This window comes from Miniopterus schreibersii, assembly GCF_964146895.1.
Source record: "Miniopterus schreibersii genome assembly, chromosome: X".
Lineage (NCBI taxonomy): Eukaryota > Metazoa > Chordata > Mammalia > Chiroptera > Miniopteridae > Miniopterus > Miniopterus schreibersii.
This window is the reverse complement of record NC_138104.1, coordinates 103118521-103144834: the sequence shown is the minus strand read 5'-3', so window position 1 is coordinate 103144834 and position 26314 is coordinate 103118521. Positions and strand designations below refer to the sequence as shown.

At 40.6% G+C, this 26314-nt stretch overlaps 1 protein-coding gene across 2 annotated transcripts in view; it reads right to left on the bottom strand.

The window, feature by feature from the left end:
- Nucleotides 1-26314, bottom strand: part of MID1 (midline 1) — a 532380-nt gene that overhangs the window by 304704 nt on the left and 201362 nt on the right. The window contains exon 1 of one of the 2 annotated variants that reach the window (XM_081124835.1): nucleotides 5024-5114. The exons of the other annotated variant lie outside the window; for it this stretch is intronic. The gene's annotated coding sequence lies outside the window, so the exon portion shown is untranslated. Of the gene's footprint in view, nucleotides 1-5023; nucleotides 5115-26314 lie in introns of those variants that run through there. 2 annotated transcript variants of the gene reach the window in all.

Genomic DNA, 26314 nt, shown 5'->3' with positions numbered 1-26314 from the left:
ACAGGTAACAAAAATAAGCAAAGACGACCTGGTACAAGACATTGGAAACTACATCATGCTTCATCGAAAAGCAAATTTTTAAGTCACCGAGTGGGCAAAGTTACATTTGGACCATTAGTGTGTGTCTACTTCTACTCCAACCTCTTAATTGTTTGTGCAATGTGTCTAATCCACTCCCACCCATTTCAATTCAGCTAATACTTATTTGATTGACCTCATGCCCAGCATTGTACTAGGTGCTTTCACAGACATGACCATTTTCAGTACTCATAACTGTCCAATGAATTGTGTATTTATGTCTCTATTGATAGATGAGGAAATTGAATCCCAGAGAAGTGTAAGATGATTTGGCTAAACACACCCTCTACTACTTTGGAAAAACTTGGGAAACTGCAATTCTTTTGTTTCTCAACTTTAAGCCAAGTATATCAGTTTGAGTAAACGTGTTATCCGTTCTCTAGTAGTTTATATACTGTTTTGTTCCCCCAGGCAATACATGATGAGTGTGTCAGTACAGATCTAAATAACTGCACAATTAGATACTTGGGGAGGGGGGATAATTTGGGTTTAACTAACCAAGGCCTCTGTTGCAGAACAATACCTATAACTAATGTAGCATTTCCTGGCTCAGGTTCTTTGACCAAAATTCCACTACTGTCACGTGTTAAAACTCAAACTGTCAAATTGAGGAGGTTCTGCTTAATTTCATTTCTGTCTCAAGTTTAGACAAGCGAAGAGCAACTCACAAGAGAGTGTGAGCACATGAGCACATATATAGGGTGTGGCTAAAGTAGGTTTACAGCTGTCCATATGGAAAATAATACAATGATGAGTAAATAATAGCACAAGAATAAACTGTTTCGAGTACTCACAACTGTAAACCTACTTTTGCCCCACCCTGTGGTTTAGAGCCATTCTTTATGCAGATATAGCTATTAAGTACCAAGCATGTCTGAGAACACTATATAGCCCACAAAGCACTGCTATCCATTTTTATTTTCCTTTTAAATAAAAAATAAAATTAACTGAACGCTTGGCAATAATATAAAGTAACTCAATTTCTTTGAAAGGTTCACTCACAGAATATTCCCTTATATGTGATTGCAAGCAATTAATTGAGAAACGGAAATGTACTTATCCATTTAACCAGAAGTGCTAGGCCTGTCTCTCACCTTGCCAGCTAACCTTTCTTCAAATATAAATATAGTTTAAATTGGTTTTGCCAATGCCCTAGATACTTGGAAAATCCAACTGGTGTCTACCAGTTATTAATTCGTAGTTCCTAACTCTGAGCCTTACATACACAACCTGAGAAGTAACAGCAGCTTCTCTTGTCTGCATCAAAAGAATTGTCACTGAAACTTGTACCTTAATAATTTACAGTGCTTAAATGTGAGTATAAAAGCACTCGAGTTACCCAGTATTCTGGGAATATCTCTTCTTCATGTGGCACCCTAGGAACCTCTGACAACCCAAGAAAGTGTGGTCTTAAAAATTACATTAACAAAACATAAAGAGGCATCATCCAGCTCTCTGTCACTTACAGGTGATCTGCAGGGAGCGAGGTGGTGTCTTTCTTCTGGAAGTATATATACCAAGTTCATTGGCATCTGCCTGATGCGTCTGACATGGAAACCCTCTCTCTGGTCACTGAAAGCATAAACCTCCTGACCTGTCCGTTACCTGCTTTGTGCCCACCAGGTGGGAAGCTCCGACTTAAAGGATGTCCCTTAGAGTGATAAGCAAAAAGTGAGTGGTTGAGGAAGTTTGTAGCAAATTAGACTTCATATGCTGCACACCCTTCAAACAATGATATTTCTCTGCAGAAATGCTATGGGCTGCATGAAGATTTGGTTTAAATTCATCTGTCTCTTATATACCCGCTTTTCCTCCAGAGTACTTAGCATGGGACTTCAAAAGGCACTCAATAAATATTTGCTGAATGAATGTAACAGGAATTAATAACGCAAAATGTTTTTGAAAAGGTAATTGATGTCAAATGGTAGGCAGAGAAAGCCAGAGAAAGTTCACCAGGAATAGGAATGCTGTGTACAAATTTAGTACTGTGTCCAAGGAAAGAATTTACACTTAATAAATAACTTTTGAAACCAGGTCCTTTTATGTCATTGCCTCTGGACTAGGCCACACTGGTGGTGGGAGAATCCCAGCCAAACAAACCCTGATAGCAGTTTGAGAAAGGGACGTATAAATGATAACTTCGTGTTACAAAGGATCTCAGCAAAAAGTACTTTGCCATCAGCTTTTCAGGAGATCTTTAAAAATAGGACAACACACACACACTCACCCCCTTTAAGTTTTTTATGGAATAAAAAGGGTAAACTAGATGACATACAGAGGGCCTTGCTATCCCCACCCTAGCATGAAAGACAATAAAAATTAGTATACTTTCTCACATTGAACCCCAAGACCCAGGTAAACACAGTGTAGCAGAATTTTGACTTGTATGATCTAGATTCTGGCCTGGAGTGACAAAGACAGTGCCTTAGCTCTGACTCATCATGACAGATATAGAAATTGATCTTATCTGTACAATATAGGGGGAAATTGAGGGAGATATGCAGCACAGAGAGAACCTTGGGGGGATAACCCAGCCCAAGCACAGTTTGATGGCCTAGATGTTAAGAGAGATGGATATCTGGGCATGCCTGTAAGCCAGTCATCATTCACCAGGGCTTGTGGCCCATCCATTGGCAAGCTTTGTCTCAAAGAACATTCCTCAGGATGGTCAGCTGTCACATGAGTTTGCAGCAAACTATACTTCACATGCTATATACTTTTGTGGGGAGTCACAATGCATACTAGCAGACGAACAGCATATTAACTCTCTGAGAAGACTGGTTTCCCTGCCCCCCAGTATTTTTCAATCTCCTTTAACGCAGACACTTCTTTAACATCTCTCGAGTCTGAGGAGCTGCAGAACAGTTAAACCATCCACACAAACACACAGTACCAGTGACGTGAAAGGGTTAATGCAACACCACAGCATCCTAACTGCCTTTCAGGATTAGTTCAGACACTGAAATAACTTTAATGTTTGAGAAGAAATCCTCCTGGAACTTTATTAACGCCAAAGTGTTAAATACAATAATCACTATTATTGCCCCCAAATGAGCTGCTGAGGAGCCAAGGATAAATGGATTCTGGAGCTGGGAGTACAGTCCTCACAGTAATTCAGACACCACTGGCAAGGAGAGCTCTAAACACGAGATTCAAAAACCCTGCCCTCACCCCCGGCCCTCCCCTCCCCAGGAGACTTATCTATCTTTCTGGTTATATATTCCCCTGGCTGTTGATGTAATTAGTGTATAATAACTGTGTACATATCAACTCACAGGAAAATAGGCGGACGTGCTGGTTGATTTGGCTTTGGGCCATCTCATTGGCGGGGTGAGACAACCCAGTATAAACATCTGTTATTAACCGTATATTTGAAAATAGTGTTTTGTGTCTCCTGGGTTACTGATTCCCACTGAAAGCAACACAATATCAAGACTCCTGTTTTTCTGAGCGGCACCTAGGAGATAACAAGCTTTAAAACATTTGCAATAGTCTCGCCGGTTCTGCTGCTTTTGTGCTACTAAGAATTTTATTTATTAAAATGTCTACTGTATCACATGCACTGCTTTTCTAGGTTTCCTTCTCACAGAGGTGAGCAGGGCTCACTTAGACTGAGTTACTATGAATAGTTATGCTTTTTCAAGTCAAGGGCCCTAAATAAAACTGGCCACAGCTTTTGTTGTTATGAATAAGCAATCACCGTCCCCTATATTCAATCCATAGCCTCACTAGGGGATGGGCTATGCCTGCAATTTTTAAAGAAGTAGTCATTCTCTCCAATCTGCTTGTTTGCGCTGATTAATTTCCTTGAAATTAATTTCAGAAATTAATTTCTTCATATGAGAAATTCAAAATCGGCTCCTGTGCCACTTGCTGTAATCAGTAGCACAATCCTGCTCCCTAAACTCCCAGAATTAAGTCACTGTGTGTGACAGAAAACAACAATATTTCTTTAACAGATGAGCCATCAAATATTCAAAACACTTATCCAAGCTAACTCAATTAAGAAACCACCTTGCCATAAAAAAAATAATAAAATTTTGTACCTGATTCCCAAATCACTTTTGACAGCTGTACTATAAAAAAAGACTTTCTTCAGAAGTTGTACCTGTGCCTCAGAACTCAGTTGGAATAGTTTTTTCTTCTTTCTCAGTTGTCTTATAACTGGCTGTTCCCGAGTATAGCTAAAATTCCCTTGCAAGCCTGTTAAACCCTTTCACATTTCCACGTTTAATTACATTCAGCTTGAGATCTCTGTATACTTATAGAATATAGCCACATTTTAAATCAATCGACTGCAATGCCTTTGACATAAAGCCTTTATTCACCGTTCTCGCCTTATATATAAATAGACATATGCTACTTGTCAAAATGCAAGAGTGAGCTTCTTTACATTGTCTAGAACAAAGAGCCCAGCTCGGCTTCTTTCTTTCCTCAGTGTCTCAGAAGGTGTCCTTTATTACATGTGCAAGATGCAAGGATTTTGCTGCTGCATGAATGAAAAATGATACCTTCAGACTGCCTTTTTAGTGACAAATTGCACTTCTGCAGAATATCACGCTGCCTGTGGTTGTAAGAACCCCACTTAGATTTACTATTACTTCCTTGGGGACTCAGCTTTCTCGCAAAGCAACCCCAGGCTCGTTTCCAGTGTTTTAGAGTGCAACAAAGATGAGAAAGTTTGCTCATCATGATGGTCTAGAAACTCTTGGCGAGTAAAAACACTCTCTGGAATGTCTAAAGTGCTAAAATCATTGCCTCTGTGGAGTATTGGTGCACAAAACAGGCAGGAAAAGTTGTCTGGAGGTATTTGCGAAGCATTGTGTTTGCTCAGGAAGGAGCTGTGGGGTGAGAGGCTGAGCTAAGCCTCCCCTTTGCTTCCTGGGTGAGAGCAGCGAGGCTGCTACTTAGCAGAAGCAAGCAGAGAGAGATCGGTAAGACTCACCGGCTTCCCCATTTTTCCCAGGACCGGGTTTCTGTTCCTCACTGTGATCTGGAAAAGGCAAACCTGTAGGTCCTCCAGTCAGGCTGCCTCGGATCAGCTGAATGGCTGGGGCGTTCAGGAAGCTTGCTCTGTCCAGCTCGGAATCACTCCCCCTCTCTAGGCTGTGTGCTTACACGCCTCCCAGTCAGCGCAAAAAATCCGCCAAACTCAGGTCAGCCGAACAGGTTTCCTTATATAGGTAAACATGAATTGCATTCCTGGTGAAAGAAGTTAACTAGGAATCCAGTAACCTGGTTAACTCTACACACGCCAGAATGGCTCAAAGTCAGTCAGCCTGAGTAGGGTTTGGTCGCAGTACAAAGGGATTTGTGCGATTTAATTAAAATCATCTTTATCCTGGCAGTCTGTAAAATTGGCCCTTCTAGTGTAACTGTGAGTCAACAGCTAGTATTTTATGTCATGGGCTGTGACCAACCTTATATTATCTGAACGCATTGTAGGGAGAAAAACCAAAGTATAGGATATTATCATTTGTCTTTCATGTTTTTAAAACCAGGGTAACTTGTCTTGAAATTATTTTCCAAGAAGTGAGTGGAGCATGTGATAGGAAGAGAATGTGAACAAACCTCTATCAAATGAGGCTTGTCCCTTATCTGCGTGTAATAACTAATAGTTACTCAACTTTCCCAGGCCTTCAGCAGATAATGCAATATGATCACTTTGAGTCTACTCCCTTTACAATGCAGTAATTGCTACTGTATTCTTTGATGGGTGAAATGACACATAATGGCATCTATTTATTCCCTGTAATAACCCTCCTGAGACCGCATACTGAAGTGTTATTTGATTGTATTTGGTTTCCGGGGGGGGGGGGGGGGAGAATATAAGACTTGTGTATTTGCATAATCGTATGCAAAAAAATTTAAACAACTTCCTGAACTTTTAAGAAGGTAAGAAAAATTGTATTTTTAAAAATACATTTTTATTGATTTTATAGAGAGAGGAAGGGAGAGGGGGAGAGAAAGAGAAAAACATTGACTGGTTGCCTCCCACACAAACCCTGACAGGGGATAGAACCCGAAACCTGGGTATGTGCCCTGACTGGGAATTGAACCAGCAACCTTTTGGTGCATGAGACGACACTCAATGAATTCAGCCACACCAGCCAGGGAGAAAAAATATTTTTAAAAGAACTCTGGGGAAGGCCTAACTCTAGGCTCAAAACATAGTTTTTAAATGTAAGTATGTAAAGCCTATCAATTGTCCAATAATTGGCTCTTTCCCCCTACACTTATCTACCACTAGTAAATTAATCATTATTTTTAATTCTAACCAATTCCACTGAAGTTTTACTATAAAGTGGAAACTCAAGACTTTCCAATACCTGAGTGTCGGAGGTGAAGATTGCCTGCTAAATAAAACCTACTTTAAAATGAATCATTAGTTCCTATTTCATCCACTGGTTGACTGCTCCTTGAGTAGTGATAATCTGGGTAAAAATAGCTCAGTGCTGTATTTTAGGTCTCTGCTAGGGAAAGAGGAGAGAACGAATGTTTACACACTACCTAAGCCAACACCAGCACAAACCAATCATGAAGAGTTTCTGTTAAGAGCAGTAAATTGCACAAATTGCACTGTCAGGAAGGGTAACTAATCTTTGAATGGCATTTTACATTGGGCAAAGATTTTCTCATACAATTTCTTTTTATATTGCAACAGGAATGCTATGAAGTGTGTGTTACTATTTCCTTTCCGTGATAACAAAACTGACTTGCAGAGAGATAAAGTGATTGGTTAAAAGTCTCATGATCAGTCTGTGAAACATCCAAGATCCCAGATCTTCTAGGATTTAACACCATTAGAATTTTTAAAAATAGTCAACTTGACGAGGCAGAAGAACATTACAATGGCAGTTTTCCATGTTCAAATATAATTTTTAATAATCATATGTCCAGAGACTTTAAATGCAATATAGTAACTGATTAAAATACTCTTTATGAAGTCATAACTTACTGCTAAAGTGACTGCCTTTAAATGACTCCAGAAAGATCATAAAATGAGATAGGAAGTGTATTTTTATTGAATATGAATTTGGGTTATAAAATATTATGAAAATATAACTTCACAGATATTGCACACATTTTTCTGTTCACAGTATACACATTTCTATTGTATGAAGTTAAGACTCATCTTAACTCTCCCACTAGAAGGAATATTAGTGTTTTCTACTTATTGGGCTTTCATTAACCTTAAATAAAAACTCTGTGCCATGCTAGGTAAATGGCTTTCACTAATATAGTCCATTTATGATCCTGCACCCTTTATGTTCTCACAATTCCCACTGAAGCAAGTTCTGTTTATGCAGGAACTTTAGACTTTATTAACATGTTGATGCAAGACAAAGAATGCATTTTTTTCCGGGGCAGGCTAAACCTTTAAGTGCCTTAAGCTGCCCTCCAAATTTGTTCTTACAATTTTAAGCAAACAATCATTTAGGTTTTAAACACAAAATATCTTGGGCTATAATTATTGAGTTGGAAGGTCAAAATGAAGCTTGGCTCTCTAAGTAGCACATTACAAAGAGAGAATACAACCCTCTGCTAAATCCATTCTGGATTCCTCAAGAAATGGTTTGGGAAAGGCTGGGTCACTGAAGCAGCATGAATTCAACCTAACCATAGAGGGCCGCAATAAGAGAGTACTTACAGCTGAATAATTACACTGTGCCAAAAAATAGCACTTATGGGAAACTAAATAAAATACAAGATTCACTTGAAGGGGAGAAAATACCATTGTGGTTTAAAGAAAACATGAGAGGACAAATTTTAGAAATTCTCCATGACATATAACTTATGAGTAGTTGAGCTATACTTCAAATATTGGTCCATCAGATTCCAGAATGCTTGCTACTTCTACTGCATCCACCACTCTATCCAAGAAAGAACAAATACCTTTGAGTCAGAAGATGCTTCCATTCGGGTTCCATCTCTCGGTTGTGTGAATTAACATTTCTGAGGCCCACCTCCAAAGTAGAAATAAAAATGGCTGTACATCTCACAGATTACTGATAGTTCTTAATGAGATTTAAAAAAATCATTCTACATATATTTATTGGTGCTTTTTATGATGCAGACATTTGCTAGATCCTAGGAATACAACCAGTAGCAAGTTAGGCATTCCCTCCCTCCTCCAGCTAACAGCCGTATGGGAATGACTGTGCACATCTATATGAAGGAAAGTGAAATTAATGTTTTCCCAAATTTCTCAATTAATACAAGAATGTTTAATTGAAGTTCCATGTCAATGAAGAAATACTGATGGACAGATGTCCAAGCTAGTGCTCCCATTGTAGTAACTGCAGGTTACTTTCACTGGCTAGAGGCCAGCTGCACCATGATTAGACTGGGTGAACCTGGGCTGAGCCAAACAAGGTGAATGCCAGACAAAGATAAAACTTGATGCATCCCTGATATCATGACAATGTCCTTTACCTAACTATTGAGGAGGATGAGAACATTTAACTGAAAAGCATCTTGGAGATGCTCAGGAAGCTAAATGTTCATGGAGTTATTTTTATCATTAATTCTTTATATAAAAAAGTAATGAGCCTTGAGTTGTGGGTTGACTCTATACTCGAAGTGCATATGGGAGGCAACTGATAGATGTTCTCACATCAATGTTTTTCTCTCTCTTCCTTTCTCTCTCTCTAAAATAAATAAAAACATATCTTTGGGTGAGGATTAAAAAAAGTAATAAAGAAAACAAAAGAAAGATTCCCTAAATACTGTAGCCAGTTATCTACCTACTGATCCATGATTAATTCACTTCCATGAAATAAACATTTAATTGGTATGTACTATGGATAAGGGTCTATGAAGGATACACACAGAAAAGGATATAACAAAGAATGGTCTCTAGTTTCAATGGAGCTTTCTAGAAAAATGTTACAGTGCCCAATAGCTGTATCAGGCAGGATGAGCGAGGATATGCTCTGTTAACAAGCAACCCCCAGATCTCAGTGGCTTTTAACAACAAAGGTGTGTTTCTCATTCGTGCTGCATGTTTACACAGATCAACAGGCAGGACTCGCCTATGTCTAGCCACTCAGGTACCCAGGCTGATGAAGGTTCCTTTCAACACATACTTCCATTGTTGCTCAGACAGGAAACAGGGACTTGGTGAATCCTGCACTGCCCTTCAAAACTTCATTCCATAAGGGACATTTATACTTCCACTCGCCTTTCATTGGCTAGAGCTAGTCCTCTGGCCCCCCTTAACTTCAAAGAAAGAGAGAGAACCAGAAATCATGACAACTGAAGACATGACAGATATGGCAAACCATTTGGCTGGAGGAAAGGATCAATTAAATAGGCATATTCAATACCCCTTCTGGAATAATGACTGGCATTATAAGTTTGGAAATTACTGACTAGATCCAATTTCTTTAAGAGTGGGAACTTAAAGGTAGACTCAAAGATTATTAGTGGTTCTGGGTGAACCTTGAGGGAAACAGTGACATTTAAAAAGGATGTCCTGAGGCAGGCTCTTCTTAATATTTCTATCAGTTACTTGAGTGATGAAATAAAAGAAAGTTGATTTAATTTGCAGATGGTGCAAAATTGGATAACTAACACCTCAGAGGATTGTATTATAGTTCAAAATCACCTTGAAGAGTAGGGGGAAAATGACATTAAGAAAGAGGCTTGTGTTCAATAGTGATAAATAAAGAATTTGAATGAAAGGTCTATAAAATACATGGTAGAAAAACTATATTGAGCTAATAATATTAGCCTTAAGTTAAATATATACTGGCAGCTTAGCACTTTTACTTGTAAAGCCTTTGGTATGGTGGCATTAACCACGTAAGTACTGGAAAATAGACGCAGAGCAAATTCAGAAACACAAGCATACATTTCCAAGTCCCCTAGGTCAGGAGTCAGCAAACGTTTTCTGCAAAGGTCTAAGTAGTATATATTTTCAACTTTGCTAGCTATAAGTCTCTCTGTAGCAACTACTCCAATCTGCTGCTGTGGTCCAAAACAGCTATAGGTAAGAAGTAAATGAATAGGCATGGCTGTGTTCTAGTAAAACTTCATTTACAAAACCAGACAGCCAACCCTGGGCTATACTTTGCAGACCTCTGTTCTCTACATTACAAGATGTGTCCCAGAATGGCAAGGTACTCAAATTGATTACAAAGGCAAGAGGGACCCTATTTTGGCTATTTTCCTATTTTCTATATCCTTTAATAGGAAATACGACTCAGGTTCCCTGGATTTACAATTCTAGACCATGATAAGCACCAAGAGCAGAGGAGCTGGGAGAATAAAGAGCCCATATGTAATGCAATAGAAGTTCTGTGGTATGTCTTTTGGGTGCCTCAAGGAAGGACCAGCACTCTATACCCCATCTCTCTTTCCCGCCCCCATGTGTCCCTACACCCCTCCCTTTCCAATCTGTGGATACAAACAAGGGTATGTAAAAATTCAGTTACTGAAAGTAACTTCACAGGGTGATCTGATCATAAATTCCTAACTGGGCAGGTCACATGGGTAGCCATGACCCAGGCCTATAACTTCTTTAGTAAAAGGTTTAAGCCAGCCCTGTTCATTGTGCTTGTGCATTAGGTTAGCTCACCTTTGAAATGCCAGAGGTAAGCTTTTTCAGACACCTCGAAGGTATAACCACCCTCAAGGAAGCACATAATCTTGTTAACTATCCTGTACCTTGCTTTCTCCCACCTTCATAAAATCTTCCTTACATTCCCTCCTTAATTCTAAGTGCATGAAAGACAAGCCAAAACCATCTTTTAAAAATATACATCAGACATGCCACTTCTCTGCTTAAAACCTCTAGTGGTATTCTCCTATAATTAGAATACAATCTAGTTTCATACCATGGCCCACAGAGTTCTCCATAATATGAACTCTGCCAGTCTATCCAAACTAATCTCACAGCACCTTCTCCAACCCCACTGGCCTTCTTTGTCTTCCCTCAGCATACCTGTCTTGTTCAGACCTCAGGACCTTTGCATATGTTCTTCCCACTGACTGAAACATCCTCCCTAGTGTGGTAGGCAGACTACTTGCCTCCTAAAGATGTCCAAGTCAGAGTCCCTGGAACCTGTGATTATGTTATGTTAAATGGCAATGAGAAATTAAGGTTGCAGATGGAATCAAGATTGTTAATCGACTGACTTTAAGATACAAAGATTATCCTGTATTAGCCAGGTGGGCCCAGTGTAATCACAGGGTCCTTATAATGCAGAAGAGGGAGGCAGAAGAATCAGTGTCACTGTGATGTGGCATGAGAGACTTGCCTATCTATTGGTGTCTTTGTAAATGGAACAAGGAGATCATGATCCAAGGAATGTGGGCAGCTTCTAGTATCTGGGAACAGATTCTCCTCTAGAGCCAACGGAAGGAATGCAGCCCTGTCCACACCGTGATTTTAGCTCAGTGAGACCTGTAGTCGACTTCTGACCTCGAGAACTATAAGAAAACAAATGTGGGTTCTTTTAAACCATTAAACTTGTGATAATTTGTTACAACAGCAATAGGAAACCAGTACACCTGGCATCTTCACTGCTAAAACCTAAGCCCTCAGAATTTATGCAAAAGTCTTCTCCAGTAGGAGGCGACCCATGACAACCAGGACCAACACCAGCCATCTTTCCTCCAGTGGTTCCATACCAATGTACCCATTTTATTTCCTTCATACCTCTGATCACTATCTGACATTACTGTAGTTCATTCATTGCAAAGCAAAGCAAAAAACAAAACAAAACACCACACACAAAAAAACCCCCACCTTGACAAAAAGTAGAAAACAATGAGAAACTTGGAAAGAATAAATATGGTGGTTATTTTATATTCCTCGGAACAGGAATGCTGGAGAAAGAACCAGGTTTGGATTAAGTAAAGAACATTTTATGTTGGATGAAGAGACATTTTTGACGGTAGTTGGAGTAATTGCACAATGAAACAGGCTGCCAAGAAAGGCCACAGAGGCCTAGATTGTGGCAACACTCACAAAAGAGATTAGATAACTCAAGTCAAGAGAATAAGTGGAGCTCAGCCTAGAGCATTTACTTGATGACCTGCCTGTCCTTCCTCCAGCTTTAAAACGTGTGTAGCACAAAGCAATGAATCACAGGACAACATCTGCATGTAATTGCATTTCTGTTCCAATAATAAATGTTTCAACTGCTATGCTATTTACGAAAGCTGTTATCATAAAGAGCCAAGTGGGGGAAATTTGAAACACAAATGCTTATCTTAAGAAACCTTTCCTTTGCAATTCAGTGTCCAAGTACCCAAACACCAAATTTGCTGTAGTATTTGAATTGTCCTGAGGAGTTTATTTTTGAAATTCTATTTTAAACTGATTTTTAGGTATTTGATTCTCTGTAAAAAGCCCTTTCTGTCACCCATGCTTTTCTTAATATTTTTTGAACCTAAAGAGAAGCAAAGGCTAGAATTGTTCCTATTTCCCCTCACAGATATATCCTCTGAATTTTGGATCTGCTGTCAATGGGGAAGAGATGTTTTGCACTTTCTTTTTAGTCCAGAATGTTTACTCTCAAAACAGAAGACTACAATTACAGATTTCCCCTGCCCACCCCACTCCCACTCCCACAAACCACCACCATCTCCAGGGATTTGAGGCGTTTTCATTGCTTGCAGAATGCCAGGACCGTTTAAAGTTATTAATAACCAATGTAGAAAAGAATAGGAAATAAAAGAAAGTCTTATTTGCTGTGCTCAGCCTTGTCCTCTCACCTCCCCACAGTAGCAGATGACTTTCAGGTACACCTTGGCCCAGGAGAAGCTGACTTCTCCACTCAGTACCCCCAAGCCATCAGTGTCACCAGCAAGGCTAGCAATCATTTTGGCCTTTTAAAGTTGGCTTTGAGGGAATGCATGTTCTATAAAATAAAGCAAGTTGAATTTTTAAACTATTCACTTTACTTTGCATCTTTCAATTGTGCCTGTTGGCAAAGTAAAATTCACTGCTTTCAGTAAAGCATGAAAACTCAGTCAAGCTACAGAAAAAATTAAACCACAACTCTTAAAAGGCTGCCTCTTTCCATTTTGCCAGGCAGGTGTTGCAAGATGATGTCGTTGAGAGTTTATCTTTTAATGAGATGGCAAATAACCACGCAGGGGAAAATCCTCAAAGAGCAAAAAAACCAAGTAATTTTACAATAATAATTCTAAACCACCTCCCCATTCCCCAAGGTCTGTATTTTTTCACTCCTAAATGCTTAGTTCTCACTTCATTAGCAATGTTTAAAACACCGCAGTTAAATATCAAAACCAAATGAAAACTTAGAATATTGTTTTAGGAGGATGAAAATACATGATGGATTTTCAAATTTATTTTTAATTAACCCTTTAAAACCCAGATCAATAACAGTGGCTGTGCTATCAAATGGTTAACACCCAGGCTGCATCTTTTTCCCACCCAGGGACCCTGACCCATGGTATAGATGAAGATGGAGACAGACATAGAGATACTTGTGCATTCACTAGGTAATATTGGGCAAATACTACGTGTCAGACATGCATTCATATATTAGAGTAGATAACAGCAACTTAAAGGTTGGAAAAGTTTCAACATTACATTTTAGTGAAACCTATAAAACATGCCATTTTCTTGTTTTTAAATTAAGAGCAATGTGCACTTAGTGGTATTAAAAATCGATAAGAAGCCATTACCAGTGATAAATGATGTTGAAAGCATGTACCCATTATGGGGGAAGCATGTCACCTCTGTTATATTTTCCCCCAAACCCATAACCCCAGTCTAATCAAGAAAAAAACCACAGATAAACCTAGTGTCATAGTCTGTTTGGGGTGCTATAACAAGATACCACAGGTTAGGTGGCTTATAAACAACAAAAATTTATTTCTCACATTTCTGGGGGTTAAATGTCCAAGATCGGGGTGCCATCATGGTTGGGGATACACGGTGTTCTGGGTTGTAGACTTCTTGATGTATCCTCATATGGTGGAAGGGGTTAGGGAGCTCTGTGGGGTCTCTTTTTTGTGGGGTCTTTTATAAGGGCACTAATCCTATTCATGAGGGCTCCACTCTCATGACCTAGTCACCTCCCAAGTACCTCCCTCCTAATACCATCACATTGGGGATTAGGATTTCAACATATGAATTTGTGGGGAAACAGGTTTAGATCGGAGCAGCTAAATTGAGTGACATTTTACAAAATATCTGACCAGTACTCCTCAAAAGTGTGCAAGTCTTTAAAAGGAAAGGAAAGACAGAAACTCACAGCCAAGGAAAGTCTAAGAAGACATGATGGTTAAACGTAATGGAGCATCTTGGCTGGGGCCCTACAACAGAAGGACGGCATTTGTGAAGAAACTAGGGAAATAGAAATGAAACCTGGAATTTAGTTAATAGTAACGGGTAAACAGCATCTCTCTGCGCTTTCTCCAAAACTTTTTAAAAATATAAAACTATTAAAAAAGTTGGAAAATAAGTAAAACAAACCCTAAACCATTAACAGCAAAACAATATAGCACATTAGTTTTACATTGTGGCCAAAGAAGGTAAAACAAGATGCAGAAAAGATCCATCCAAGGGGGAGGAAACAAGATGGCGGCGCGGGTCACAGCTGCCCCCGCCGCCTCCCGCAACCGCATCACAATCACAACTAAACGCAGAACCACCATCACTGAGAGCCTCCTGAGATCTACCTGAACAGAAGCCCCGCAACCAGGGAGCTGAGGCAGCACCGAGACGGGAGGAGGGGGAGACGCGGGCGGGTCGGGGCTGAATCAGAGACGCGGCCGGGCCCAGACCCGGTGCCGCGGGGAAACCCGGGAGGGAATCTCGGCGGCGGGGGTTTCCCGGAGGAGCAGGGGTCCCAGCCCCACAGCAGGCCCCAGCCCAGGGCTCCAGGGCCGGGAAGAGATGCCCCCCCAACTCCGGGCTGTGAAACCAGCGGGGACTGTCCCTCAGGGTCGCGGAGGCCACGGGAGCCCCAGCAGCTCCTCTCAAGGGCCCGGCGCGGACTCACTCGGACGCTCCCTCTGAGCCCAGCGCCGGGCAGCAGCCGGAAAGGACCCGGGACACTCGGGGAGGGACTGACCTGCCTGAGATCCGGGCGACAGGCGGAGGGCGGCTTCCTCCCGGGCAGAAGGGCTGGCAGAGGCCGTGGCTCCCGTGGCGAGTCCTCCCGGCACAGCCGGCAGGCGGGCGCCATGTTTGAATCGCCAGCACCTGACTCCCACCCTTGGCCCCGCCCCGTGATTCCCGGAGGCCCCGCCCCTCCCCGCCTGCAGCTCATCCGGGCCCTTTCCAGGGGCTTTTCTGTGCAAGTGGCCTCTCGAGCCCCATGCTTAGGACTCTCCTAAAATCTCTCAAACAGGCAGCAGCTGCCCCATGCGGCTTGATAAGCGGCCCCAGGCCTGGCACTAGCGGCAGCTGCACTGGCTCATAGCTGGGCCTCTCCTGGGCTCCTCCAAGCCCAGCACAAGGAGCAGCCAACTACGGTTTGCTGTGTAGCTCATGCTGGGTGGCCCTGGGCAAGGCACTGGCACCTCCCGGGAGGCCCCAGAGACAGTGCAGCTGGTGGTCAGACTCGAGCACGCTGGATTACAACCCTGCCACATCCACGAGTGACACTCAAGGGGCGCACTTGGTGAACACCAAGCTCCACTGAAGTAAATCCTGCTCCATGGGGGTGTCTCCAGCACAGCAGCTCTCTGGCCGTAGTTGCAGCGGGTCCTCACAGCTGATTGGCCTGGGGGTCAATTCCTCCCAGGGACGCCAACAGCAACGAAGGCTCAACTGCAACAGGACAGTGCATACGGCCCACACAGGGGAGCACCTAGAAGGCCCTGCTCAGGTGACTGGGGAGGCTGAGCCACTGCACCCCACAGGACACCTACTACACAAAGCCACTCTACAAATTCCAGGAGACATAGCAGCTCTACCTAATACATAGAAACAAACACCTGGAAGCAGCCAAAATGGGGAGGCAAAGAAACATGTCACAAAGGAAACAACAGAAGAAACCTCTGGAAAAGGAACTAAATGAAATAGATCCAAGCAAGCTAACAGATACAGAGTTCGGAATTTTGTTTATAAGGATGCTCAAGCATATTGGTAAGAGTATTACAAAAACAACTGCGAAAATCAATGACATAATAAAGTACCACTTTGAAATGAAGGCTACACGAACTGAAATGAAGAATAAGTTACAGGACTCAACAGTAGAAGACACTGAGAATCAAATCAGCAATTTGGAACATGAGGAAACAAAAAACACTCAACCAGAACAGCAAAAAGAAAAAAGAATCCAGAAATATGAAGATAGTATAAGGAGCCTCTGGGACAACTTCAAGAGGCCCAACATTGGTATTATTGGGATGCCAGAAGGGGAAGAAAAAGATCAAGAAATTGAAAACCTATTTGAAAAAATAATTGCAGAAAACTTCCCCACCTGGGGAATGAAATAGACTTACAAGTCCAGGAAGCACAGAGGGTCCCAAACAAGAGGAACCCAAAGAGGCCCACAGCAAGACACATCATCATTAAAATGCCAAAGGTTAAAGACAAAGAGAGAATCTTAAAAGCAGCAAGAGAAAAACAGTTAGTTCCCTACAAGGGAGCCCCCATATGACTGTCAGCTGATTTCTCAACAGAAACCTTGCAGGCCAGAAGGGAGTGGCAAGAAATATTCAAAGGGATGAAAAACATGGAACTACAACCAAGATTGCTCTGCCCAGCAAAGCTATCATTTAGAATTGAAGGTCAGATAAAGAGCTTCTCAGACAAGGAAAAGCTAAAGGAGTTCATCACCACCAGACCAGCACTACAGGAAAAGTTGAAGGGTCTTCTTTAAGAAGAAGCTAATGAACAAAAGAATCTGATGAACTAAATAGATCCAGAGACATTGATGCAGGCAACAGACGATCATATTTCAGAGGGAAGAGGGAAGGGGGGTGGAGGGTGGGAAGAGATTAGCCAAAGAAGTTATATGCATATATGCATAACCCATGGACACAGTCAATAATGGGGTGAAGGCCTGGGGAGGGGGTGGGAGCAAGGTGAAGGGGGTCAATTGGGGGGAAAAATGGGACACCTGTAATACTTTCAACAATAAGGATAAATTTAAAAAAAAAAAAAATCCATCCAAGAAGGACAGAGACACAGAGGTAGGAACATGCGAGGAGCAACAGATACAGAAATAGACTGGTGGTCTCTGGGAGAATGTTGGACTTCCAGGCCTTGTTATGTGCTCCCTGCTGTTTTGTTAAGCTATAGGGATCAGAGGAAAGGGTCATTCTTTAAAAGAACTTAGAGACTTGACATAGGTTGGACACATATATTAGAGTCTGAGAAACTTCTCTTCCATTTTCTATTTTTAAACATTAGTATTTTTTTCTATGTGATTCTGAAGGTTTTACAGATGTGTCAATGAATGGCTTTGGTTCAGCAAGTTTTTCAGGAATCTTGGAAACACTGATCACCAAGCTTTTGACACTGACAGCTGTGTATGTCAATAGAGTTCTTTGAGAATTCCACACTCTCTAGTGTGCCAATGCCAACAGAATACATTTAGAATTGGCCTTGACTTCCTCCTAATAGGTATTTCTATTTAGAAATCAATCTACTTTTTGGTCTACCTGGGAATAGATATAATGGGAAGCAAAATAAGATAGTTAAAAAAATCCCTAAGGTTAAGTAAAGTTTTCACAGTTGCACATATCAAGTCTTTGGGGGTTCTCTTCTTAAACTTCACAGAAGTTTTCCATATCACTTAACCCCACAGTTAATCTGCAATTAATTCATGCTAAGAATTTCTTCAAACCAGTGTGCACTTAGTTACTCTTTCCATGGTGTTTTTCTAAAAAGGAATTGAAACACTATTAACCATAAGTCAGGATAGTCTTGACAAGGTGAGATGTAACAGCCAATCAAAGGTATTTGATTACTGTGTGCCCTAAATCAGTTCAAACACGAATTTCACACTCAGGTCTCTAAGTCTTTTATTGATATTGATCCACACACCTTTTTATATGGAAGAAATCTCTATGTAGAAACTGATTAAGATTTTGGTAATTGTTGGCATGTTGGAAGTGGGAGAGTAAGGAGATAGATCTGGGAAGATATCTCTGGGGACTGCATATTTCATCTTGAGTTAGTTTTATATCATAAATGTGACATTATTGTGAGCTTGGATTTAAACTTTAATGCAGCAAATTACATAAACTCTTTAACAAGAGCCAAAGTTCTAAAGTGCCCTCTTATATTTGTTTTCCTTTTCCACTGAAACAGCATACCAAATCTGAGTCTGATTAAGTCTGCTGACTTTGTTATCAGTGCTAGGAACTACGTATCTATACAGAAAATTAACTTTACCTAGAAATACATGTGTTGGTGGTTTTACTCCTAAAAATTTCTGATTAGAAATGTAATAAGTCCTGGGAAAGGCCAAACTTCATTTTTCCCAATAAAGAATTGGGTTTGTACATAGGCTAGAAACAAGGCTGAGATTTTGAGATGTGAAGACACATAATGACTTTACATTAAGTATATGGCCATTCTTCGCAGAGCACAGTGTCTGGCACTTAGTATATATCTAGCTTTATTCCTCTGTATCTGTCATCTATCTATCTATCATCTATCTATCTATCTATCTATCTATCTATCTATCTATCTATCTATCTATCTATCTATCATCTATCTATCTATCATCATCATCTATTCTATCTATCATCTATCTATCTATCTTCATCATCATCATCTATCATCTATCTATTTATATCATCTCAAAGTTTCTCAAGCTCAGCACTACTGACATTTTGGGTCAGCTAATTCTTTGTTGTGTGTGTGTATGGGGAGAGGGTTCTGTCCTGTGTGTTGTGGGATGTCGAGCAGCATGTCTGGCCTCTACCAACTAGATACCAGTAGCATGCCCTCTCCAAGTTTCGACAGCCAAATGTGTATCCAGATACTTCCAAATCTTCTGGGGAGGGGGCAGAATCTCCCCCAGGTAAGAACTACTGATTATCTCTCTTTCTCTATGTATCTCTATACCTATAGAAGAAATAAATGAATAAAAGGATTTTATAGTAAAGCACCCAGGCTTCAACCCGGCATGGTCAACTGAGAAGGTGAGAAAGATTAGTGAATTTATTGCATATGATAATATTCATAATATATCTATCATCATAATAAACTATAATACTATATAATGAATATAAGAGAGTATTTTTGGATCCCCCATGCTTCCCTCCCCCATGTCTCCTACCTATTACTCTTCTCCTGTGTACCAGGTGACAACAAACTTTTTCTGTGCACACTGCTTTCAGATACTGCTTAGAACATAGAAGTCAATTGATCTGCTGAATCAAATTAATAAATTTATAGAAAATCATAATTATCTGAAATCCAAAGCTCATTTGATATATTAAAAAGTAGCCTTTTTGAGGGATAAGTGGAATTTTTAAAAAAGTTTTTCTTAAAATATTAAGAGCCAGAGCTTTGCCTGATTCAGACCAAAGAAATTATAAAAAAAAAAATAGAACAAAGAGATTTAGTTTCTGAAAGCAAAGAAAGTTGTGTCCTATTTCCCATCTAGAAGACAGGAAAAGACAACTTGGTGGGGTGCCCTATCCCATGAGCCCAGTGGCTTGCACACAGTTAAGTACTCAAATATTATCATCTAAAATAAATCACAGTACATAATTGGTATCACTTTATACTAAATTTTAATAATCAACAAGACCATAATTAGAATAGCTTGGGTTACTTGCTTTGAACCAAAATCCCTGAGTCTGCTTTCTCATTATGTATCAGACTCCTCTGCACCACAGCTGAGCGGAACAAACATTCTATTAGGAAGGAGACAGATGACCGTGGGTATGCCATTAAAACGCTTTGAGGCTCTTTGATTCCACCATCTGTAAAAAGGGAGGGATACTAGTATCCTCCTCTTAGGTTTCTCTGAGAATGAAATGAGAGATCACTAAGAGCAAGTGTCTTTTTATAAACATTTAGTCATTTGCTTAATGTCCTTGAGACTGGCTTCTATGGCCAACAGTTTAAAATTTAGTAGCAAAATTAATTTTTCCCATGTTCTGGAATCAAGAAAGTATACGCAAAAGCCTGCTGAAAAGAGTAAAATGATATACAAGTAGGTAAAGTGGCAGCAGTATATGCCCCACTCCTTTAAAGTAATTCTTCCACTCTCTCTCTCCTTAAACAAGAGCAAGATGCACTTGAAAAGATCTGACTCACTTTTAATACTGATCATTGTTTAAGGGCTCCCAGGCCACCCAACCCCAGGAGGCTGACAGAGTAAAGACCAGCTTCAGCCTAAAGTCCAGAGTAGCCCTGGCTGGCCTGGCTTCCTGATCCTTGTCTAACTTTCAAAACATCGTGGACTTGACTATTTCATCCTGGGTTGGGTGCCCTCCATTAACATGACTCCTAGTATAAGTGACCTCTGTGGTCTCAAGCACTTTCTCTCATTCCTTCCCTGATGAACTATATTCAAATTATAGTTAAACAGTGACACCGTGTCTTGTGGGAGATCAAAGGATAATTCAGGAATTCACTGTGCATACAATATGTGTGTGTACACGCATGCACAGACCATAAATAAAATACAGATGATATGTGACACAAGAAGATTCTAAGATGGCCTTAGAAGTTGATGAGAAAAATATTACAAATAAGAGGCTTATGCTAGTCTTTGTTGAAGGACATTGAATCTGGTCTGTGAGGCATGGACAGAACTCGGGCATAAGGAGAGAGTGGCTATATTGGTGTTCATTTTATAAACATTTGTTAAGCCAAACATATAGGCTTAACTTCAAAACATTTTGGCAGACACTTTAATCACCATGCTTTTAAACTTTGTACTACATTCTCTGCTCCTCTGACCATTCCAAAATATGGTATCTGAAATCTATATTTTAATTAGGCTAAGAAATTATTTTGTCAAACCACTTCTAACAATAATTGGGGTATACTGATGAAATGGAAAACCAGGATTGGGATTCATCCATCTAAGTCATCTAGAATCCTGAAACCAGATAAATTTCCCAAAGAAATAGAATCTATAGCCCTCTTTGCCTTCTTTGACTCAGTATTTCCTCTTCTAACATATGGATAATATTATTTGTCTCCCTGAGGTGTGTGGCTATTATGGGAGTTACTAGGGCAATTTGTTCAAGTACTTTAATAAGCCCAGTGTATTTGAGATCAGTTGATCTTTCTTCAATGGGCAGGCTGACCAAGGGTTCAGAGACTAGTTCATCCATCACAGTAAAGGGCCTCAGCAGAATCTACCCAATGAGTGGAGGGTGAACTACTCACCCACAGTCCCTCAGAGGAAATTGACAACTAGATTGGTGAGTGGCCTGCAGGGCCAGGTAGGCTGTGGAAAGGACAAAGAAGAAGAGGTGGAGATATAGAGTACAGGCAGCCCAGGTACCAAGAGAGAAAATGTTTCACTGGCTGGTGGCCTTGGAGGCTAAAAGATTAGAAATCAGGGGACTTAGGGGTTAAGCCTAAATACAGGGATTTTTAAATTCTAGTTATATTTCAAATCAACTTATAATAAGTGACACAGACAAAACATAACCATTATGATAAGGATAAAAGAGTAAGAACAAAATAATAAACCAAGGGAAACAATTGGATAAGTAAGCAACTTATTATAACTGAACACAACTGTTAGCTCCAAGAGCCCTCCCTGGTAGCCAAGGCATAAAGGGAAACAAGGCAAATTACATGTTTCTGAGATATAAAGAAAGAGACACATATTTTACCAGCACCAAGACATAGATATTTTATTCAATGAATCTTGTGGTAGGCAGAATAATGACCCTCCAGAAATGTTCATGTCCTAACCCCCAGACCTATAAATATTACCTTACATGAAAAAAGGGACTGTGCAGACACTATTAAGCTAAGGGTCTTGAGATGGAGAAATTCTCTTAAATTATCCTGGTGGACTCAATGTAATCACAAGAGTCCTTATAAGAAAATGAAAGAGGTAAGAAGGTCATAGTCAGAGAAGGAGATGTGATGATGGAAGCAGAGGTCTCAGTGATGCTATTTCTGGAATGGGGCCACAAGCCAAAGAATGCAGGCAGCCTCTAAAAGCCGGAAAAGGCAAGGACACAGATTCTACCTTAGAACCTCCAGAAAGAATCAGCCCTGATAAAACCTTGATTTTAGCCCAATGAAACCATTTTCAGACTTCTGATCTCCAGAACTGTAAGATAAATTTATATTTTTTCAAGTCACTAAATTTGTGGTAATTTATTGCAGCAGCAATAGAAAATGAATATCAACAATTTAATTAATTACTTTTAAATTTTTATTAAATTTTTTTATTGATTTGAGAGAGAAGCCGAATGACAAACATAGATGTGAGAGAGAAACATTGATCAGTTGCCTCCACAAGCGCCCTGACTGAGGATGGAACCCACAACCTGGGTATGTGCCCCAACCATAAATCGAAACTGCCACCTCCTGGTGTACAGGATGACACTCCAACCAACTGAGCCACACCAGCCAGGGCAATATAGGCCTTTTTTTTTTTAAATAATAGACCAAGAGAAGAATCAATAAAATGGAACTTTTAGGTCACTTCTATTGCGCGTAAAAATAATACGGCTGAGTTATGTAACTTTCTGGTGTGGCTGACTAGATGTAAGAATAAAGACTAGAGAGTTTGGAGCGATGATTTCTAAACCAGGTACATCAGAATCATCTGAGGTGATGGTAAACATTTCAGATTCCCAAGTCCTTCTCCAGTCCTGCTAAACAGATTCTGTGGTTAGGACCTGCAATTTTTATTTTTAACAAGCATCTATATTAGCTATCATGCTACAAACAAATTGCCACACATTTAACAGCTCAAAACAACATATATTTATTATTTCAATTTCTGTGAGTTAGAAATCTGGGCATGCCTTATTAACTGGTACCGCTGTTTCAGAGTCTGAGTAAATTTATAAGACAGTAAATTTGCCAGCTGGGGCTGGGGTCTAATCTGAAGGTTTGACTGGGGAAGGATTCACTTCCAAGCTCACATGGGTTGTTGACAAAATTCAGTTACTTAAGGACTGTTTCACTTAGGTCCCAGGTTCCTTGCTTGCTATTGGTTGGAGGCTGCTCTCCTTTCCTTTTCAGGTGGGCCTCTCCAACATGGCAGCTTGCCTTATAAAAGCCAGCATAAGAGAGGGTCTGCTAGCAAGACAAGGATTACAATCTTAGCAATATAATTGTGGAAATGACATCTCATTACTTTTGCTATATTGTATTGGTTAAGAGTAAGTAACAGGGTCCACCCACATTCAAAGGAGGAGAACACCAGGCACAGGAGATCATTGGGGGTCTTCTTAGAGTCTGTCCACCAAAGCATTACAGGTGATTTTTGTGTAGAACCAAGCTGCGATGCACTAACCTAGGAGAATAAATTATTAGAAGGAATAAACCATTTCAGTTGGGCTTTTGACAGGAAGTGGGTGGAAAACAATTCACGACTATGGGCTGTGGTGATATCTCAGTTATGTCCTTTCCATAACAACTGCTATTGGTTAGCATGGTGTCTGGACCTTGGAAACAGTCACTATCATTACTCCCAGGCCCCTCTCTGCTGCCAGCTCAGTTACTCACTGTCCCTGAGCTGACTTCAATATTTCAGGGTAGCAGCACAAGCTGGAAGGAGAGGGGTGAAGCAACGAGGGGGGATAAATTGACATGGTAAAAGTGGGTCTCTGAAATTCATGAGTTTTGATTATTTTTACTTTCTTGTCAAAAAAATGTAAATTTTGCCCTGTCACAATATAAAGAGAATCCATTTCACAATTTACACAGCTGATTTAAAAACTATCCTATTTCAAGCTCAACCACATTTTCCTCAGATATTGAAATGATATTCTGGCAGAAACATTGGCATGTGCTTAGCAAACCCTCCAGGGCACAAAACTAAACAACATTTCCCAGACCCTTGGAGTTAAGTGGAGCCAGGGAATGGAGTTGGCCTGAGGCAGGTAGCCTGAATCCCAAAGTCTCCCACATGATTCTTAAAATTCTCTCTTCACTCACCTCTTGGCCAGATGTTGAGACCATAGGAAAGGTCTCTGAGGGGTGACAGAACCACCAGACTGACAGAACCTGGGTTCCCAGACAACTACTCTTCCACTGCCATTGGCCAACTGCACTGTAGTCAAACATGAGAGAAATGAACAGGTGTTCTGGGAAGTCACTGTTCATTACAGCAGCTGACATTACTTACTCTGATTAAAATAGTTGTAATATTTCTTTGTGGGACAGATGCCAAATGCTGGGTATTGAGGGACATGTATTAGAATAGGTCACGAGGGTGGTGATAGGAACATATTCCCTTTGTGTTCTTCCCTTCTAAACTATACACTAGCATGGGTCAATCATTCTAGACACCAGTTCTCTGTCCGTGGAAACTGAGGTCTTATCTCTGTGTGTTTGTGTGACAGAGTGGGACCTCCTATTGTGACTTAGACACTGATTCTAAGAGGGCTAATTGCCTGGAATTGCCACACTCCCACCCATCTGACTTGAAGTCATGATACTGGTAAAAGCCCCTGCTGCCAATCTAGGCCTCCATACCAGAGAGTTTTGTACTGATGCCAGTCTGGTCCAAGCATAGGTTGGCTACACACTTTGCATGCCAGGTAGTGGAATGCTGCCTCCCACTTGAGGGTTCAGTGATGGCCAAGGCAAGTCTTGTTTCTACATTAACACACAAGCCAGTATCATTAAGGTACCAGTCTCTCTTGTGTCAAAATCCAAAATTTGTGGGCTTGTTTTTTTAAAAAAATATATATATCTTTATTGATTTCAGAGAGAGGAAGGGAGAGGGAGAGAGATAGAAACATCAGTGATGAGAGAGTCATTGATCGGCTGCCTCCTGCATGCCCCCTACTGGGCATCGAGCCCACAACCCAGGCATGTGCCCTGACCGGGAATCGAACCGCGGTCTCCTGGATCCCAGGTTGACGCTCAACCGCTGAGCCACGCCCAGCTGGGCCAAGACTTACGTTTTTAAAAAGAAGAAAAAAACCATGCAAGTCATCAAATAGCAAAGGTCTCAATGTGCAATTGTGCAGTTTATGGAGGGAACGATTACTGGAAAATGCAGTTTCCCACTGAGCTTTTTAGAATAGTGGTGATAATAATAATAGCTATCTTGATCATAGTGCCATTTAGTATGTGTGAGGTCTTGTGCTTGGCATGCCATGTTATGTATAATTCTCTTTAAACTTCTGAAGTAAAATATTAGTATTATATTGCCATGTGCTGATGAGAAAAGTGAATCCCAGAGAAATAAGTTGCCATTCAGCTACTAAGTGGGAGGAGCTGGGGTTAGGAAGCAAATCTAATTCCAAAGGTGATATTTTATTAATGTGTGTGTGTGTGTGTGTGTGTGTGTGTGTGTAATGAAACAGTCTCCAAGGAGTAAAAACTGACTTGGCCAAGGCTCCACAGCTAGTGACAGAGGCAGAAGTCTATCCCGAGCTCCCACCATCTATAAAAGCTGGCTTTTTTTAAGTCACCACATGTTTGCAATGATTTGCAAAGAACCAGAAATATACATTTCCGGAATCATCCAATAGAAAAGGCCATGAGATTGTCTAAAACTAGGGTGTCCCATGGGTTATAAAATATCTATATCAGTTATAAAAATTATTTGGTAAAAACAATTATGGGTTAGAAAGAAAATGTTCTTAGTTGATAGTCATCTAATGCTTACTTATTTACTGAATGAATGGACAAATGAACAAATGACTACTATGAGAATCATACTTTTAAACCTGAATGATAATTAAGGTTATGAAGTGTATGTCATGAATTTTCATGAGTAAAACAAATCAGACAACACTATTTGCCACACATATGAGACAAATGTCAGGCTATTAAATGTTAATTGATGATAAACTTGGCAGTTTGGCTGAAGTTATGAATTAAGTTCTGATACAGGTCCCAGTTGCATATTCCTCAGTTTGAGGAATGTATTGTTCCAACTCAGACTGCCATTAAAAAATGCTGGGTGACTTTAATAACAGAAATTTATTTCCTCACAGTTCTGGAGGCTGGAAGTTTGAGATCAGGGTGCCAGTGTGGTCAGGTTCTGGTGAGAACCCTTGTCTTGGTTCACAGATGGCACCTTCTTACTGTGTGCTCACATGTTGGAGAGAGATGAAGCTCTCCAGTCTCTTGTTATTAGGGCACTAATACCATCAAGGGCGCCCAACCCTC